Source organism: Camelus dromedarius, chromosome 5 (assembly GCF_036321535.1).
Source record: "Camelus dromedarius isolate mCamDro1 chromosome 5, mCamDro1.pat, whole genome shotgun sequence".
Taxonomy (NCBI): domain Eukaryota; kingdom Metazoa; phylum Chordata; class Mammalia; order Artiodactyla; family Camelidae; genus Camelus; species Camelus dromedarius.
The window spans coordinates 64,904,820-64,925,586 of NC_087440.1; the positions used below are offsets into that span (position 1 = coordinate 64,904,820).

General features: G+C 44.2%; 1 protein-coding gene and 1 long non-coding RNA gene across 6 annotated transcripts in view; one reads left to right on the plus strand and one right to left on the minus strand.

Annotated features, from left to right (window-relative positions):
- RAD51B (RAD51 paralog B) overlaps nt 1-20,767 on the plus strand; it is a 697,181-nt gene that overhangs the window by 369,356 nt on the left and 307,058 nt on the right. The gene's annotated exons all lie outside the window — the stretch shown is intronic.
- Nucleotides 8,217-13,359, minus strand: LOC135321317 (uncharacterized). Its single transcript, XR_010381011.1, has 4 exons — nt 13,135-13,359; nt 10,747-10,862; nt 8,919-9,064; nt 8,217-8,333 (listed from the first exon to the last, which is right to left on the minus strand). It is a non-coding gene; the product is annotated as an uncharacterized LOC135321317 (long non-coding RNA).

Consider the following 20,767-nt stretch of genomic DNA (forward strand, 5'->3'; position numbering starts at 1 on the left):
CAGGCCTATTAATACTGTAGCTAACATTCATGGGCCGTATATTGTGTGCCTGGCTTTGTACATCCATTATCACATTTAATCCTCACAACCACCCTGTGAGGCAGACTGTAATCACTATCCCAGTTTATAGATGAAGGAACTGAGTCCTAGAAAGCACAATTACTGGCAGAGACTGGATTCTAACCGAGGGAGTCTGGCTCCAGAACTTACATTTTTATCTCCTAAGTTCTTCTGTAAGGTTCCAGTTGGCATTTTCATGGCTGTGTGCAAACAGGAAGTACAGGACAGCCAGATTACATGGAAATTGGAAAGGTTGAAACTGAGGTCATTCTCTTTATTTTTCTCATATCTGCCTCAGCTTTCCACAGCACTGAGTCTTCACCTTACGAGCTGATCGGCCCAATTTCCCTTTTCATACCTGGTAATTCTGTGGCTGGATTGTCTTTTGGTCCAGTCAGCCATGGCCAGCAAGTCGTGTGGTAAAGAACCTGGCCAGTACACCTATCCTTTCAGTATGGTGCATGGGTAAGGGACATTTTCCCCTTATAAGGGGTTATATATGAAGGGCAGATTCCTTCAGAAGGGAGTACCTCTGGAGTGAGTCCCCCAGCCTAACATCTAGTTAAACAACTGTGTCCAACTGAGCAGATTTTTTTTTGTAAGTTTGCTTATAAGCACAGAGGTCTGGGCATTTCTGTTGATCCCTTCAGCCCCATCCGTTCTCAGAATCCTCTTCTAGATCAGATTTTTGGTATTACTTACCTATTGCTAGTTCATGCCTTTAAGGCAATGGTACTGTTTTTCTTTTTAAACATTTGACAACATTTTCTTTCCAGTTCCAGATAACCATCTGGCTCTTCTTTGATCTAATTTTCTTCATGCCCATGGTCAGCCCTAGAGTTTCTTTCAGGGGATAGAGAGGTCACATCTGTTTATTCAGAAGTCACTACCTCCTCTACATAATTGTTATCTGATGAGATATGAGGCCTAAGCTTACCTGTGTGTAAGTCACCTCCTCTCTGGGGACATATGGCAGGCACGTGAGTACAGACTGTGTCCTGTGGTCAGCCATCATTTACCTCTGCTTCAGGCAGGATAAACCAAGACGGCAGCTGGATAACTCAAGTGTGCAGCAGCAGAGAATTCTGTGTCTGTAAGTTACATCCTTTCCAAAATTTACAATATGTATAAATTTACAAAATTGCTCCATACCTTCAGGAGAGGGTCTGAGCTTTATGGATCAAATGCAAGTATGTGTGTGTATGTTGGAGAGGTGTTCCTGTGTTTTAATAGAAGACTTTGAGGTCTTTTTAGATTCTGAGGTTGATTTTTCTTAACCAGGGTTCTATCTAACAGACCCATAAAAGCAGCTATAAGATTCTGAGAGTCCCAGGAGTGTCACGTTCAGCTGTAGAGGATGGATGATGCTCCAGTGGGCCAGGGATTAAGGAGACAAACTTCGTTTTGTTTTTAACTATAATGTATAGATTATTATATAGAAATAATAGACACTAGAAAAGGACCAAAATAAATTGCTTCTGAGTTGAGTGACAGAGAGAACATGCCCCCAGGAGAGCTCTAGAGAGAGAACAAATCATTGAAATCTTTAAAGGCAGAGCTCAGGAAATCAACATCAGTGAATAAGTGGCTGCCAGAGCCCAGCCAGGAAGAATCTTCTCGCTCCTTCAGGGACCAAACTGGAACGAAGGGAAATAGCTTGCACTTTGATGTGATAGCCCCAGTCAGTAAGAAAAGCCCGTCTTAAGGTCATTAGAACGTAAGTTCCCTGAGGAGAGCTTGTCTCTTCTATTCTGTGCTGCATTTCCAGAACCTGGAATGGTGCCTGGTGATAGTCGTTCCTCCATGAGAATTTGATGAATGAACAAGGCACCTCCAGCTATAAGAGGGACAGTCAAAGAACTATTTGAAGCTTTTGACCTAGACTCCCCTAAAAGAGGCATGAAACTGCCATTGGGGTTTTTCTCACCAATATATCACATATGCTCCAAAATTCCTACCAAGAGCAGCTGGCTTTAACCACTTGCCTGCGCTGCCTGGGCCGACGAGTAGCCCCAGGCAGTGCGGGAACAGTGTGGGGGAGGCAAGAACAGGAGCCCTCTGGGGGCCCTGCTTTGGAAAGAGAGATCTCTCATCTTCACACAAGCATAGAGACTGAGTTACAATAAGGATATCTATTTGGTGCCTGCTCTCCACTGGGCCCTGGGCTAGGCAGATGGTGGGGATACAGAGACAGAAGCCGCAGCCCCTGGTGGTTGGGGAATCGTGATGCACGAATGTGTGCTGTGCTGGCTCTCGGGTCCGGCTTTTGCTGGGGAAGCGCGGAGGAGTCCCCGTTTGGGGGTGGGAGTCCTCTAGGAAGGCTTTCCAGTGAGGAGACCCTTGAGCTGGGTCTTGAAGGATCAGTAGCAGTTCCCAAGAGGAGAAAGAAGAGGGGAAGGTCCTCCTGGCCGAGGGAAAAGCCCATGTAATGGACAAGAGGTCACGTGCCGTGGGAGGCCTGCGGGAGGTGATTACGGCTGGCATGGTAGGGAGTGGTGAGAGGTTGGTCTGTAGAGACAGGCAGGGGCCAGATGGTGGAAGGTCTTATTCTGACCCTAGTCAGTTTGAATTCTTTCCTGAGGGCAATGGGGAGCCATCAAAACAGGGAAGCAACAGGGTCATTTTGTGGTTCAAAGAGACTTCTCAGGCAGCAATTTACAGGTTCAAGAAGATGAAGATGAAATGAGAGAACTTTTGGGTGGGGCTAGCCTTAGGTTTCTTAAGGCAATGCGAACGTTATGTGCTTTAACTATTCTTAAGTCTGGGTTGGGTGGCCAGGTCTGGTGTAGATTTCTTCGACCTGGAAGAGATACCTTTCTTGTGTTATCTTCTGGGTACCATCACACAAGCCCTCATTTGTCAGGATGCCTTGTTGCTAGAAGTGGCTAGTTGTGCTTCTTTGCTAGGTGGTGAGAGAAAATGGCACATGATTTAAAGTGCTAAATGGCACTGTGGAAATAAATGCATGTTTTATACTCCTTTTGCTAGTGATTTACTACTATTGAGTGTCTGTTCTGTGTCAGATACTGTACTAAGCATGAAAAATCTTAGCATTTTTGTGGATTCAGTTATTACTCCCATTTTACAAACAAAGAAACAGAAGCACAGAGCATTTACATAACTTGCTGATGATCCCCTAACTAGTTGGCATTGTAACCTAGAAGGTCCATGCTCTCACGCAGTACACCATACTCTCATGCCAGGGCTCTTCACTGTCCCAAGAAGAGTGAGACTGAACCCACATCTTGAGCATCAGTCCAGTCTTTCAGTCGTGCATTCATCCAAGGATGGAGTGTCTATGATATGAACTGTTTGGTTAACAAGAACAGTATCAGGTCTGGCCTCTGCCCTCTAGAACATAAAGGCTAATTCTAATTTTGACAGCCTTACCTGGTTGGAACCCTAGAATTCCTACATGCTGCAATGAGCTGAACTTTACATCTAAACTGGCCATGTGTGTTGTACTACGGTAGATAGCACAAGAAAAGATAGGAAAGGCCAGAATGTGCAACCGATGTACGAAACAGTTAAAAGTCACACTGCAGCCCAGCACCTAGGGAATTGCCAGGTTCAGGGAGACAGATTTTTAATGTCAGAGGCACTCAAGGAAAGGGGAGATGGTCATGATCTTGTGGTGGCTTGGGCCACTGTCTTAACATATCAGGGCATAAAGAAGACGGACTCCCTGATCAATCTGAGCTGAATCACAGATTCAGGAGGGCCCTGCGTATCAGCCAGCAGCCAACCTCCATCACTGGGTTAGGCCCTCTCACAAAGTGGCAGACTGTTTACCAGCCCCACGTCTCACTGAGCGCTTGCTGGGCTGGCCAAGGCAGCTCAGTGCAGCTTAGCACCTGTGGTGGGTGGCTCTTCTCCCGGCCAGCTGTTTAATGAGCACCAGATCAGATAAACTGCACTTGGTTCCTATGTTCTCTCCAGACATAAACAATTAAGCACATCCTGCTGGAATGGTCATGTTAGGGGACCTGGCTTTCCTGTGCTGATCATCTGGTTTTCCTGCCCCTTGGGGCTAGAGTTTGGAGAAGCTGTGGAAACAACCTTAAGAGAACTGTTAACCCTTTAAAGTTTAGCTCTTTATCACCAAATATATTAAAAATGGTTTGTAGACAAAGCCTTACTATCTGTGGCAGTTTCAAATAATTACAAAAATCGTGACTTAGTTAATTTTGCCCTCTTCTCAGGGTTGGCTTAGAGAAATGGGAGGTGACAATTCATGGGCCCTTTTCTGGTTTTGTAACCAGCCTGCACTCTCAATTGAGGTATTCCCTTTGCCCATCTTAGTTTATTCATGTGTGACCTGGGGTGAAGCTGCCTGTGCCTCATCTGATTGGGTTTCAAATTTTGTGAGAAATCACTTCTCTTCATGAGAATGCCCAGGTCAGCTGAGACTAGCATGATTGATTCCAGGCATGAATTAGAACAAGCCCGAGCCCAGTGGCTCTCCCAGGAGAAGGCATCCAAAATGGGTTTGTAGGACCCAGTGTGGCCTTGGACCAGCTGGCATCAGAAACCACGATGGGCATGGAAGATCTGTAATCTTGATCTTTTGCCCTACTGATATTGCCATTAAGTGTCCCTGGAGTTTATGTGAACTGTGTATTCAGGAAATCTTTAAAAACACCTAAGTCAGTAATGTTCTCTCTTTGGGAGGATGCACTTGCATGTCCTCAAAGACCCCAAGAAGATTCCAGAGGGAGGGTCCTGGCAGAGCAGGAGCAGCAGAGTGTATGTTGATCACTGGAGGACAGACAACAGTGTGCCAGGCCATGGATTTTGCCAGCAGGAAAAGAATCTAGAAAAGTGAGGAGGCTCATGAGAAAGGAGGTGACTTCTGTTGACAGGTCACCGTTGTACAGACTCAGTGGGGATGAGAAAGGAAATCCAGAAACTACGTGACAGCTTCTCGTGGACTGGACGCAAATATTGATTTTTTTTTTCCTAGCTGGAATTTGCCAGGGTCAGTTCACGTCTGGGTTTTCAGCGCTTAATACAGGGCCCTTTTGTCTTGGGAGGCGGCTGGACTGGTTTTTCCTCCAGGCAGGTGCACAGAGGGCGTTTATTGTAGCCTGAAACACAAACACCAGCCCCTAGGCCCTGATCCACACGCTCTCCAGCGTGGCTCAAGGAAGTAGAGGGAACAATGTCTCTTGCAACAGGCGAGCACTGTAAATACCACTCCTGAATGAAATATTTCTTAAAACTTTGTATCTGTAACTTGATCGTCTCTTAAAACTTAATTATATGTCAGGGGAAAAGGAAGCTATTGGCTCCTCCAGCTGTCCAGGTTGAACAAGAGCGCACAATGGAGCGTATCCGATTCATGGCCTTGCTTAAGTAATCAGATTAATATCTCCTGAATTGAATCCACCCTTTTGATACGGAGTCTTTCAGCTGCCTTGTTTCACATCTCAAATTCTGACAAAGCTGTGCGGCCTTGGAGTAATTTCCCTGAAATCTATATGCGGGAAGCCTGTGCTCTTTTGAGCACTTTTTGGGACTTGTACCAATTAAATCTGTTTCTGGCACACTTTTAATGGCATACTTTCCCCTGAGTCCACAACGGCTCCAAAATCTGAGGTCATTTGTTTAATTTAAAAGCGAAGGTTATGAAACAACCATTTCAGGCTTCACCAGCCAAGCCCCTGTGGCTTTGAAAGGGGTGATGAGACAGGGGAAAGGCTAATAAACTGGACTTCTTGCACACAAAATAAATTAATTACCGTGTTTCTGTTCAATCAGTATCAAGCCAGGTTTGTCCACACCCTCCCTGCCAACCTTGCAGCCCCGTTCTCTTCAAACACATGCCCTCTTTCGGGGACTCTCGTAGTTGGGACTGAAGTTCACCCTCTTGCTGTTGTTCTTGCACAACCAACATCTGGACTGGATTTTTGTCAGCTGGAGCTGAGCGAGGACTGTAAATGATGCGGTGATTTTTTTTTTTTTTTGTCCTTATTAAATTTATTTATAGCCAGTCTGAAGCCAGGAAAAATGTTTTTAAATGGCTAGGGCCCTTGATTGGAGGTTCTCGAGGAACATACAGTGGATGGTATCTTTTCCTCCTTCCATTTGCTGAATAATACAGGGGTAGAATTACATAATTCACCATTTGGGAGGGTTTTTTTTTTTTTTCCCCTGAAGGACCCTATATTAGGACATCCTGTGCATCAGAATTCTTCCATTGTATTGGCTTATCCAATATGCCACCCTCACTGTCAGTGAGAGACAAGAGGATGTAAGTGGCAGGGTGTTACTCATAACTGCAGTGATGGAGAATGAGTTTCTGGTTGTCGGAGACACGAACCAGTAGCACAGGTATTTTCTTTTGCCAAAAAAACACAGCTTGGATTCTGTTCCTTCCTTATCCACTCAACAACCTCTGAAATCCTAAAAGCCGCCACATCTTAAAGAATCTCATTCATTTTCTCATTATTTAAGATAATAAAAGGCCCTCCAAGGTGCTTACACAAATAATTTATAAAATACTTTGCTGTGCCCTTAGACCTGATTAAATCCCAATGCCTTGGGGTTTAGATAATTACTGAAGGAACAAAACCTTCTAGAGGAGGCTGAGTTAGATGATGATTTTTTGAGGTCCCTTCCAGTTCTGCGATTTGAGATGATTCTTTGATTTTTCTTTTGCTATCAAAAAGGGGCAAAAAAAAAAAAAGCTGTTTGGGAATGAGGTTTGCTACCCACAGGCGCTTTCTTCTCCAGAGAAAAGGCTGCTCTGCTTCCTGCCACCCAAGCACGTCATCCTCAGCCTGCACAATGCAGCTTCGTGTTCTCCGTCTTGCTAAGGGGCGATCTCTGTTGTTATGAAAGTGAATTGGAACCAAATGCACTTTCTGTTGGAAAAGCTGCCGCTGATCTCAGCTCAGAGACAGCACTGAGACGGAAGGCACACGTAGAACCGAGGGAAAAGTCCTTGCTGCTACATCCCAGCGCCACTCACTTCACTGTCAGGCCTGTGAACATTTCTTGGATGCAACGTCTCTGTTTTATGATGTTCCTGTGCCACTTGATGACTGGTGTTCCATATTTAGTTCTTAGAAATGTTGACAGGTTGTTTAGTGAACGGTCCAGCTAAAGGACTGGGAAAGCTGTTCTTACAGCAAGACCCTTCATTAACATAAAAGACAGCTCGTTCTCCACCAAGAAAGGCAGCCCTGTTTCATTTGCCTGATGGGGAAGTATTTGAGGCAGAGCAGCCTCATCAAACGTGGTGTCCGCTGCCCACTTTCCAGGCATTAAAAGTAGAAACCAAGTGATGGGCACTGGTACTGGCAGTGAAATGAGCCACAGAGAGGTCACCACTCATCACCAGCGTCACGACTCGGGGCTGCGGAGCAGACAGTGGCAGGCCCGAGGGTAAAGAGCATTTGTTTTCAAGCAGAGAGAGGAGAATCCCAGCAAAGCAGAGAGAGGTGAAGAGCAAAAGATGAATACAGCTGGGTATTAAGCAACCGTGTATCTTCCAAGATCATAAAGCCAAACAGTCCCTGCTAGATTTAACTTTTATTATGTTTGGAGATGAAAATCAGAGGGTGGATAAAGGGGCCTGGAGATTTGCTGCCTGAGGCCACTGCATGCTAGGGGTGTGGAGTTCTCAGTCTGCACTTGGAACATTCCACAATATTTTCCTAACAACAACAGCAACAATATTAATAAAGATAGGAATCACTTTTATTAAAGCCTGCTAAAGAGGTATCTTTCAATGCCATATTGAAAGCAAATTGTGGAGTCAGGATCTCTGCTGGAGACGTGGTGAGGGGGGTGACCAGAGCCACTGTATTAGACACTAACAGAGTTAGTTCCTCCAGTGGAAGGAAATAGATGATCACAGAAAATAGTTATTCTAGCCGTGATGCTTAGAGAATTTTAATAGAATGTGATGACATTGTATAAGGAGTATTTTTAGCTACACCAGGATTATGTATGTCAATCAACTTGACTATCATGGGGAAGCATAATTCAATGAATATGTAAGGTTTTTTGCAAGGTGTTATTGGATTCTGCTGTATTTCATGTTAGTTTGGAGCCATTGTCAGGCATGGATATTCTTTCATTTATATTCCTGTTTTCTATAATTCAAAACCATAAAAATAAATTAGTTTTGAATCAGCTACTTGCCTCATAGATGGCTCCTGGGGAGACTGGGAAAGCCTCAGGAGGATGTCCACACCTCTCCTGCGTACAATTCTTCCTCTGGCAACTTCCATTGGATACAAGTAGGATCAGGTACCCTGTTCATTCTAGGACAGAAAGGATTATGTTAAAACGTTGTGGGCTATTTCCCCCTCAGGCACCCAAACCTGATTTCCTTTTATGACTTGATGAATTTTTAACTGTTCTACTTTTTCATCCTCTGTTCTTGTCCTTTTTATGAAGCCACAAAGCTCAAAAACTACATGACAGGTAGAACCCCAACAATGCTGGGGGAGACCGCCACGCTGTTGTCGGGACTGAGGTAGGTCTGAGTACTGGAGGAGGGACCAGTCAGGCTGAATGTGAGGGGAGAGAGCAGTCTTTCGAAAAAGCAGATCACCTTTCTCTCTGAGGGAAGCTAGTTTGTCTGAAACAAAAATAAACTCTTTAGAGTGGTGGACAGCCTTGCTTATTTGAACCAGGTTCCACTCTTTTCTCTTGTTTTTTTTCACCTAACCCCACTGTGAGCCATTTCACTTCCTCCCTCACAGACTCTCCTAAGCCACTCTTGTCATGACGCAGTCTCCTCTGAGGAGACGCTTGCGGCCATGTTGTTCTCCCAACAGGGAGCCCCTGTCCCTCATCAGACAGTGAACTGGAGACAAACTAGTTTAGGGAGTGGCCTTTCTTACCTCCTCGACCCCCACTTTTCCAGCCCTGTATACTTCATCTTTGCATGGATGAGACTCATTCTCTCCTGGAGGTTCCTGTCAGTGGAAGGGTGCGGAGTTGAGTGCTGGTGCCATGTCTCCTTTGTTAACACAGCTGAGCGTGTAATCTCAGAAAAAAAGAAAGACATCCAACAAAATCAATTTTAACAGACTACCCATGCACAGTTGTTTTCTAAAGAGCAAATAATGGCAAATTTTTTTTTAAATGAGACAATAAATTGGCCATTTGGGAAGCAGGCAATGACAGTTTGAAAGGCTGGAGGCTCTAACATATGTGTATGCCTTTTTTTCCTCATCTCTTGCAAATAGATAATGGTTTACGTCAAGAGAAAATTCAGGGGAAAAAAAAGCCTTTTTTTATTTCCAGGAAATCTGGTCACTGTTCTGCAGCCAGTGATAAATGACAATGCCACCAGCCATGACCTAGGACATCCTGAATTCTTGCTCATATGAAGAGCTTGCATTCTCTTTTCAAAGGGTATCCTGTTCCTATTGCAGTTCTTCTGCTATCTCAGCTACAGATCATCTTCCCTCCACCCCCCACCCCTCGTTACTGTACTTAAAATAGCACCAGTGCTGTTTAAAAGACTCCACACATAGATGTTGATGTCATCTGGAGGGATGGCAGGATGAAAAAAGAAAGTAACTGGATATTGACCCAAACATTATAATCCAGCTAGTCAACCTACCGAAACTTAGTTCTGTTACTTCCACTCATGTTGCATAAATCAAATAAATATTATTTTGTCCATTAGTGGGAGTAATAACTAAGTGCTGTTCATCCACAAAGATACAGAATAGTAGCATCATGGAAGAGAACTGTGGTGTTTAAAAAACAAAAAAGAGCTGTTGAAAGGTGTTGTACCCAAGGGTGAGTTGTAAACAGAGCAGTCGTTTCTGATTATGAGGACTGATGTGCTTAGTCTGCACTGATGCTACCTAAATAAGTGGGAGGAGCAAAATCCAGTTCCCTGAAGCCTCTGAGTTGCTTTGTATCCCTGCAAGTTTAAAGCAGAATATAGAACTAATCCATTGCTCTGCTTCCCTGCTGTCTTCCAGTTTAAAACATGTTGCAGATGAACGTCCAGCGGGAGAAGACTCTTGCTCTGTCTCTGCCTCAACCAGCTGTCAAGGCAAGGCTGGTAGGAAGGATCAGTCTCCACAGATGGTGCAGATCCTTCAGTCTTAAACCTGTTGTCTGGTGGCTGGGGCATCAGGTACACCCTTCTTTTCCCTGAACCATGCAGCTGGATTTTCAGGAAAAGCAAAAATCCCAACTCTAGAAAAATAATTCTCAAAGCCCAATTAAACTAGAATGGCTTGTTAGCAGTTCCTTTCCACAGTTTGTGGGTTTTCCTGGCATCATTATCAAACTTTTTACTGTTTCTCTTTTCCACTGTCTTGTTTGTTTGATTCACCTGGTGAAGTGATAGCCTTTCTACCTGAAGAATTAGTGGAAGATGAAATATTGCTAAAAGCAATTCGTTCAGATCAGTTTCCAAGCCTATATTTCTCCTTCAGGTCTTATTTTGGTTTTGTTTTGTTTTGTTTTGTCTTACTTGTTTTTTAATGGAGGTACTGGGGTCTGAACCAGGACCTTGTATATGCTACGCATGTGCTCCACCCCTGAGCTACACCTATCCCCTCCTTGCTAAAAACAATTTGGATAGTGCTGAAAATATTAGGAAAGAAATGGAGGAAGTAGCCACTGTTAACAGAATAGCCTGATGATAGGCACGAAGGTTGGAAGAGAAGAATTAAGGCCATTTGGGCTATCTCTGCAAAATACCTTTGTTTTACCAACCACAGAAAAAGCCCTTGCTTGGGGTGTCTTGAGGAGTCAGGACCTGGGGTGGTTCCAAGATTTCCAGCGCTGTGTCTTCATCAACCACCAAATGGCTATAACTTTCAAAGTTGAGAGGGAAAGGAGAAGCTATGAGTTTTGTGGGGTTTGCTGATTTCTTAAGCAAAACAGTACTTCAGTTCCAAGCAGCCGATTATCATTGTGATTGCTTATATCTGGTGAATTCTAATATTCTGTATGGAAACTGCACTGCGTGTTTGTGGGGGCCTCCCCATCTGCCTCCTTTGTGAATCTCTTCTCCTTTCAGTGCCTCCAAATTTGGGCCCCAGAAAGGAGGACAGCAGCTGCATGTCAAGCTCTTGGGCCTTGGCCCGGACGTGCATCTTTCTGGAAGGGAGACTGAGTCCTGTTCTTACGTCTAAAGTTCCTCTTGATTAGCAGCTCCTTTTGTCTACTGTTTTTAAGGCATCTCTGTCTTTCATGGGTAGCTCACAGGGATGTGTTTGAGAGCCCCTTCCAGCTGGGAAGCTGCCCAACTCCCACCAGCTGAGTCGGGGGTTGACTTCCCTTTAGTTCCGCTGCTGCCTGTGGACTACGAGGACCCCACTTCCAGCCCTGGCCACAGTGGCCCTTGTCTGCTGTGCAAACTTGGCTCTGTTCTCTGGGCTTTCATTCTCTAGCCATCTGGGCATTTTGAGCACCCTTCTTATCTTGGTACCTTGGCACTCAGGACTCCGTGCCATCCTATCATAGAGATGAAAACAAAGGCATCCTTCACTTCTGGCCTGCAGTGTCCCTGGGACCATCGTAGGCTGTGTGACAGTTAGCAAGATTGTAGGGGCCAGGGCTAGGTCTGGAGTGATGTAAACGGTTTCGCTGATAGAAAGCATACGGAACGGTGTGACAATAGCTAGGATTGTTCAGTACCAGGATTCCTAGACACTGGTTTTCTCCTTCTCCCCTTGGCTGTTTTGAAATCAAAGAGTGAGGAGCATAAAGACCCCTGTGGCCTCTGATCGCTGTAGCCTCTCCAGGCCTGGCAGCCAGAGATTAGAATCTAGCAAATGCTGTGTGCCAGACGAGTGGATCGAGCTTCCGACTAAGGATTCCGTGTACATCACCAGCTTTTAAAATTCCTCCTTCCACCTCCTTAACTGCTGATTTGGGGAGAGTTTGGTCAGAGTCCTTCCCTCTTCAAAGAAGTGTCTGGAGAGATTAGTCCAAGAGTGCTGACAGCAAGTTCCTTATAATCATTCTTCCTAGAGAAGAATAAGCATTTGACCAAAGGCCAGTTCCACGGCCCAGCTTCCTCCTACTCTGTTGTGTCCTCTCTATTCCTCCCCACCCTCTGACCCCTGTGCCCTCATTCAGATCCCTCACCCTGTGCAGACCTCTCTCGGCCAACGAGGCATTGGCCAGCCAAAGAAAATGCTGCCAAAGAATGTTAAGTCACTTCCATTTAGACCCTGATAGTTGGGTGTGGCTGCAGCTTCTTGAAAGACAGACCTAAAATGCCTGCCTCTTTTCAGAGAATCTAATTTCACATTTGGCTGCTGATCATTTTGTTACTGGCATCCATTCATATATTGGAAGCCCAAAGCTTCCACACACTTGATTCTACAGAGCAGTGTAACATTAACAAGACACATCTTGATTATGGAGCCAAAAAGGTGATGCAGGCTCATTTCACACCAAAGCAGGTGGGTATATTTACTTGTGTGTTAATAGTTGAGGCAGCAGAGACACAGGGAGGGTCAGAAATTCATTCAGGATTATCCAGTGAGTCCAAGTTTTAGTCCTCTGGTCCCTGAACAGGCAGTAGTGGTCACTTTCCTGTACAGCATGTGACCAGTGTAACTGGAGTCATGGGTTCTAAATATGACTCCTTCTCCCTGCCCATTGCCACTATAATCCAGTTGCTAGAACCCCACTGGTTTTCTGTAAATCGCCAGCAAATGGTGTGGGTTCCATCAGGTTTTTCAGTCTTTGTCTTACTTTATGTGTTAACATCTCAACTAAAAAGATAACTCTTCGCATATAAAATTAACTCCCTCTAGTTTTCGCAGTTTCTTTCCAAGAATCACCCACTGTCAGTCCCTAGTCCTCTGTCTGGCAAATTTAGAAGAAACAATGGACTGCAGGCTGACCGTGGCTCCCATTGTATATGAATGACCCACTGACCTTGCGTGTATCTGTAATGAGTGGAGAAGGAATGCATATTCCCTGGCATAAGCTGGTTCTACCACATGGTTTGAAGAAAATACCATTTTATACCCGATTAGGAAGAGAGACTTGGAGCAGCTTGGCGGCAGATCTGTGGCTGGGTGATTAATCTAAGAACTATAGCTTTCTTCCACATAGGAGATTACATACAGTCTTTGGTCAGATCAGAGCGGGCCTCTTGGATGATCTGATCTTTGCAAAAGGCACCACGATGGGCCAGCACAGCAGTCTTTCCATGTATTGCTCCCTATGTTTAAAAAAGAGAGACCATTTGAGTGTGTTTCAATAATTAGGTCCGCCAGCATCTGTAGCTCTTTCGACCCACAGTAAAACTTTAGTGACTTTCTTCTACTAACACAAGTCACTGCCTCTCAGAGTTTGAAGAAAAGTGAATGTTCACTGGGGCTTTTCTGAATGAGAACAGCAACATTTCTCTTTGGGTAGGATTACAATAAATAATGTCTTAGACGAATCTGCCATTTTCTTTAGGACATTAACAAACAGAGTTTATGTATTCCCTCATTCATCTTCTTGGTACTTCACTGAGACAGTTTGGGTACTGGTGCTATATTCTCCATCTGTAAAATGGAAAGAACCAGAGTATTAAGTTCAACTTAGATGGATTACAAGAAAGAATGCAGACATCCATGTGATCTGTGTTTGCCAAGTTGCTGCCCAGAACTTTTAAATTTTGTTAAGTGCTTCATTTCGCCTACCTGAGGGGGTCTGAGCAGTGTTTGATCTAGGCCAGGGTGCAACAGGCTTATGGCCAGGTGGAACTGGACAAATAAATGGAACTGGTTCCAGTTTACCAACCTGGCACTCATTATGTGCTGGTCAAGGAAGTGTTTTTCAAATTACAGGGCGCCTCTAGTGAAAATCCATTGGTGCTTTGATGGTGGCCTTTTGGAGATACTGCTATAATTTGAAACCATTCCCATGGCAGGCCCAGGGAGAGGTCTTAACTTCAGCCAACATGCAACATTAGGCAGAAGAAACAGGGCCTTTCTGGCTGAGTTGACCCGTGGGTGGGCCCTCGTCCACATGTTTCTAATTAGGGATGCAAGAGAGAGTAGATATTCCATGGCGACTCTCCTTTCCTTCTCGGCTGTGAGATAGAACAACAGCGCCTTTGTGGTGACCTCTACAGAGCTGTTTACACTTGGTGACCTGCCTGAGCTCCCCTGCCAGCGTGGATGCACCTCCTGGCTAACAAGGAACAGCCACGCTATCTGTTACCATGGTAGACCCTGGAGGTCAAAAGGAAAAAGAAGATGTTTTTCCTGTTGTGGCATAGTCTAAGTTCATTTTCTTCACGGATTTATTGAGGCATAATTTACATACCATAAATCTACCCATCGTAAGTATACAATTCAGTGTTTTTTAGTGAATTTAGAGAATTATATCACCATCACCACAGTCCAGGTTTAGAACTTCAGTTGGACTTATTTTGAAAATACCAAATAATGATCATAATTGGAATGCAGGTCATGCTGAAGTACAAAAATAAATTGTTGAAGCTATCTTGGGCTAAGGAAGAGGGCTATCCAGGAAGTCATTTGAGACAACTAAGTCTCAAGTTTCTCAAAGTACATGAAGCCTTGAGATTAGTATTTATATTTAGAAAGGGTTTCCATATTTTTGGTCATCAGATGGTATGACCGACTTGAAAGAACCGAGAAACTGTTTGCTACAGAACCTACCTCACATGTCAACATCAATTAATCTTTCTTGATTATAAAGAGAAGGTGCAGAGGATGTGAATGTGTGTACCCCCCACCAAGAGCTTATAATCCACTTTGAACATCTCATTAAATATTTATTTACCTAAAGACTACTTTGAAAGCCCCCTTATCTTCAGGTATTGTGTTAGGCACTGCAGACTCACAGATGAGTGAAACAAGTTCCCTACCTTAAGAACTGGCAGTCCAGTGGCTCATATGTAAACAGATAATTTCAATATAAGGTCATGAGTTCTGTGATAGAGAAGAGTGCTGTGCAGTATCAGAAAGGTCATCGGCAGAGGTTTTCTAGAGAAGATGTTACTAAGATATCAAAGACATGGTTAACAATTGCATCAATCCTGCCGACATAGATTGAGTACCTGCCCTCTGCTCCACTGGAACAAGGCTGGGTGAGACCTGGTCCCTGCCTTCAGGTGGCATTTTAACTGGTGGGAGAAACAAGTCCATCACTACTTCCAATCAGATGGTAATGACTGCATAGAAGTGGGAAGAACAGAACACACTAGGAACTTAGAGGCAAAAGAGAGACCATTTCAGGGAAGCCTTCCTAAAAGAAGTAGCCTAAATGCTACTTTGAAAGCTCAGAAGGACCCAAACCTGAATTTTGACCAGTAAATGGAATTTCAGCAGGCATGGGTGAGAGATGGGAAGCAGTCCGGAAGAAAGATGCTAGCAATGGCTCAGGGGCCCACGAGCTTAGGATGTTCGGTGAACAGGGAGCAGTCCAACATGGACTGATACGTATGTCATACAGTTTGAACTATCTCTATATATCTATGAGAGAAACAGGGAAATCAGGTGAATTAGAGGCTGTGACTTCCCTTGACTACTTCAAGGCGGGCTTCCTAGAGAAAGCAGCAGTTCATTTCACTCTGTCTCTTATATAAGCTTTATGCCAAGAGGATATGATAATTTATTTTCTTCTTCAGTTTCTTCTTTCACGATTCATCACGTGGTCACCACCTACTGGGCCACCATCAAAGCACCAGTGGATTTTCACCAGTGGTCCCTAAGATTTAGGAAATACTTCTTGACTGGTACATTTTGGTGCCGGGTTGGTGAGCACAGGCCAGTTCCATGTGTTTGTCCCGTGCCACCTGGCCATAGGCCCTCTTGCACCCTGGCCCAGGAGGTTCATGCAGTACTTTCAAGAAGATTAAAAAAACAACTCCTGGAAACATTGGCTCCTAACCTTTGCAGGAGTAACTGCTATACCTGAGCAGACTTAGTAAGTAGATTGGAGGTCTGAGAAGAAAACATGAAGAAAAAAAACGAGGAAGAATGGTATTATTTGCTTAAAATTCCCAGGGCTCCACAGGGTAAACCTCTTTCTAAATTTAAGTTGCTAAGGACCTTGAACCTAAGGTTGTTTGGGGATATTTTGCAAAGTGAGGAATATTGTTGGCTTTCAATCAGGAAGGAAAGAACTCAGTTGGCTTTGATATAACCAAGGAAGAGGGAGTTTTGTATTTGTTTGTTTGCATGGATGGTCCACCTACTGTGTGGCCTTGTTCGCGACATGGCCGACCTCTCTCGGGGGTCAGTGTGAACAGCCAGGCTGCAGCTGTAGCTGAAGACAATGGCCAGCGCTGTTAGGCAGTGCCCTTTGGGCCCCAGAGGCTAATTTCATAGTATTTTGTGGCATTGAACCTGCCAAAGAAAATGCTTCATTTGGGGAAATATAATTTCTGTATGTGTATGGTTTTTTCATGAAAAATAGAGAAGAGAGATTTTTGGAAGGACATAACTTACCCTATTGGCCACTCTTTCTAGAAAAGCTGAAAAGCAAGAGGTCAGCACTCTTACAAGTGTCATGTCTTAAACGTCAGTTGACCAATAATTATTCTCATATCATCACAGGGGAAGTCCTCTCTCATTGTTTTTTTTTTTTTTCCTCTAGATTGTGATGCTTTTTTTAAAAAAAAAAAAAATCCCTGGGTGGGGAAATGATATTTTAAAAAGTCTGTAAATTTAGTACTGTATTTGCTGAGAAGTAACAGCCCTTGAAACTCTGGGGTTTTTAGGTTTTGGTTTTGGGGTTTTTCTTCTTCTTCTTCTTCTTCTTTTTTTTTTTTTTTTTTTTTTTTGGTATTTTCCAATGCAGTACTAATTATGGATGGGAGGTAACTTTGCTTTGCCAGTCTTCAGGTTAATCAAAGGGCAAATTCTTGGCCACTGTTTAGGGTTGCCAGATAAACCGCAGGATGTCCAGTTAAATTCACAGTTTAGATAAACAACAAATAATTTTTTAGTGTAAGTACATTCCAAATATTGTACTGGGATGTACTTAGACCAAACAAATTCATTGTTTATCAGAAATCTAAATTTAACTGGGCATCCCGTATTTTTATTTGCTAGAGCTGGCAACTCTACTTCACTTCTGCAATAAAAATGCCCCCAAGGTGACTGGGAGCTTTTATGGTTAGCTGAAAGGTGCTATCTGTTTTGAACCCAAACAGAACAATATATGAGATAAAACTGAAAAATAGAATCAGGTCAGTCATACAAAGGTGAAGGGAATCCTTTCTCATTGCTTTATCTTTGTGTAGCTAACTCTGAGGACCCATTTCATTTGGGGGTGGCCCTCCTAGGTCTGCTCTAGCTCGGAGTCATACTTTGTAGGCCACCTGGGTGGCTTCTTTGTTCTGGCTTTAGCTCAGGTGATCAAATCAGTACTGGAGCTCCCTTTTAAATCCAGAGTGCTTGCCCTTCTGAGGGCAGCTCTGGGCTTTCTTGACTTTTTTGGCTTCTGTAAAATTCCTACTAGGCCTAGTGAAGTGGGGTCCAACTAGACATGCGTCTGAGAATAATAACAGCTATCAATTACTAAGATCCCGTAGGTGCCACTGCTTTACCTACATTACCACTATCTACCTGTGTGAGTCTATCTTGCCTCCTACCAGCCCTATGAGATGGGTACTGTTAGCTCCATTTTACAAATGAGGGAACGAAGGCCCAAAGAGATGGAAATAACGTGCCACTGAAAGGCAGAGCTGGGGTTAGCATTCAGGACAGTCTGACTCTGAAACCCTTTGCTTAACCACTGTGCTACTACACGTGGTACCCTTAGATCCCCATCCTTCCCTCCCTAGTCCCCAGCTTGACTTGATGTTGGAAAATCATCCCTTTCTCTCCTTGTTCCTAACTAGCTGGAATTGGCCCTAAATACTCTTTGTCCATGTGTGTCGGGCAGCAGTGGGAAAGACGCAGACACGTGGGCACTGGAACATGTTACTTTGGATGCTTCCTATTTTCCATGAAAATGATTAAACCAATGGCGGGGGAAAAAAAGCCCAGGAACTTTATTACAACATTTTAAAATGTGTCATCATTTTAGTATCTTTAAAGAGTCTGAAGAGACTTTCAAGCGTTAGACTGTAAATAGCTAACAGCTCCAAGACGAGCTTACATAGGAATCACATGATGGTTCCTAAACGGCCATTTGTCTAAGCTCTGTGGAGTGCTGTCATGCTCAGCCAGCTCTCCTGCCAAAGGCAGAGGCCTCTGTTCCCCAGCCGCTCGCTCCTCCCCGCTCTCCTCTTGGTAAAGAAATAGCAAAACTATACTGCCCGACACCATTTTCTTTTTGAACCAACATATGCTTTTCCTGGTTAACTCCTTATATGAAATGATTGGTCAGCATTTTGAGCTCATCAAGGAAAAAGTTTTACTTGTTCCAGCTGGGAAAGTCCATGAAGTTAGCCATTCGGTTCCCATCATCTGGCGCAGTTGTTACGTGTAAAGTATCTCTGTGGGTGGGGCCGACCCGATAGCATTCCTCAAACTGCGGGTTATGGACCCCAGGGCCTGGAAGAATTTCTTTCACAGGGTCACGCTCCAGCACTGATTCTTTCTGGTGAAAAGCTGTCCCAGACTTTGTCCTCTGACTCTCAGACTGTCTCTCATCCTTCTTTCCCCCTGGGGTAGTGTAACAGGCCTCCTCTCTTCTTTCCCTCTGCCCTCTCTTCACCTGTCTCCTTTCCCCACTGTGCTAGATTTCTCCTCGTCCCATTTCCTTTCACCACTAACTCCTCCCAGTTTTAAAAACTAAGTCCATCTAATTCTCAAAGGAAACTTAAAACAAAAAATGGAACACTAGGAAAACAGCAGAGGTGAGGGGTGTAAGGTTAGTCTTCATCCTTAGCCCTCTGCATCTGAGAAAAATACCCTGTTCTCTTCTCCATGGAGACTAAGGATGACCCCCGCCACCCCTTCCTCCTCCATCCTCCCTCCTCACATTCCTCTGTTCTTTCGTAAGCTCCCCCCACCCCAATTCAGGTGTCACTTAGTCAGCTGATACAGTTGGTAAACTTGCAGACATTTCATTTCTCTCCTTTTGGGTGATGGAATTCTGGTGCCATGGGGGCTTTCAGGAACAACTCAGTAAGTGATAGTCTTAGAGGATTTCAAAAGAAGCTCTAGGAAGACATTCCTGATTCGTCTCTGTCCTTGCTATTTGATTTGCCTCTCTGCGCGGCTCAGCAAACAGAAGCCTTTGGTTCGCCATCTGCTTTTCCTTGGGAAGCAAGAGAGACGGCAGAGGTACAGACTGAGCAAGTCTCTTAGACTCTGTATGTTTGTTTCCTTAACTGAAGAAAGGACAAAATAATGATTCTGACTTCATGGCATTGCTGTGAGTGTTCACTGAATTGATATTTAATAAATCCTTTAAAATAAGGCTTAGCATATAGTAGTCACTATATTAAATAAGTAAATATAACAAGGCAGAAAGTAATAATAATGTCCTTCTTTTGATTCGTGCCTGAATAGCTGCAGCCAGCTCCCGTACAGTCCCTTAGAGATCTCACATCAATCAAGGTGGCAGCTGGCAAGGACTGCAACGAGTCATGGTTTCACTCAAAGGACTTTGACAGTCTGGTCTTAATGTACCTCTTCTCACTGTATTTTGACCAGACTGATTGACTGATTATTTCCTATTCCAACTTCCCCTTCAGATTTCCTTCCCCAGCCCCACCACGTGTATCCAGCTCCCTTGCTGTCTTCACCTCCTGTTGGCTTTCAGCATGTGTGGCCCAGAATTACTGGGTGTCTATTTCAGTGCAAAGCCTTTCTTCTCTTCTAGATCATGAGCTTCTTTTGAGGGGGAAGGGCCACATTTCTGATGATTGAGTATCATTCATCATGCCTTGTACATAAATGGTGCTCTATAAGTGTGTCTTGATTGGCTGACTTGAGCTTTTGCAGATGAGGAAACTGTCGGCTTAGAGCTAAGCGGTACCTAGCGGAACCTTACCTCTAGGCTTCACGGATGTGTTCTTCTGGAAGGCCAGTGCCTCCCTACTTTGTGTTAGGACAATGGAGCCTCCAGTGTGGGCCAGGGCAGACGGAGCCACTGTGAAGTTGGGGTGTGGTGGGAGTGTGCTGGGATTCGAATGTGGGATGGAGCAGAGGAGGAGGGCCTGCAAGCAGATGGCTAAAGGCTTTGGCTTTGCACAATTACCATAAACGCTTTTAATTAGCACCTTGAAAAAGTTTGGGTAAAAAGAGACAGTTAAAATACATTTTTTAGAATGCAATGGGCTGCCTCCGAAAACATTCCAATTTTGCAGGCCTAGCGGGAAAAGGACTAAACAGAGTCAAAAAAAAAAAATCACAATACCACTGCTAAAAGGTGTGTAGGTTGAGCAAAAAAGGAGAGGTTGGCGTGTCTGTTGGTGGCAGTCTGAAAAAATAAACCGTGGGGTGCTACTACTTGTATCCTGTGTAATTTTTGGTGGGTGGATAAATAAAATTGTATGAGAAAAACTGTTCTCTAACAGTAAATTCTGCCACTCCAGCACAACGGTGTGTATGTCCACACTTTTATAAATATATTTGCATGAACCCACATGGCCATGTAGCTCTCACATGAGAGAGAGAGATGGAAGAATTAAATGCTATGTGTTTTTCCCCCATCTGTAGGCAGTGTTTGATAATTGTTGATGCATGGTTCTAATAACCTTGACCAGTAGATATGGCGACTGTGAGAATTTCCAGAAGGGAAACAAGACTACAGAGAGGAAGACATCTCTTGTTTC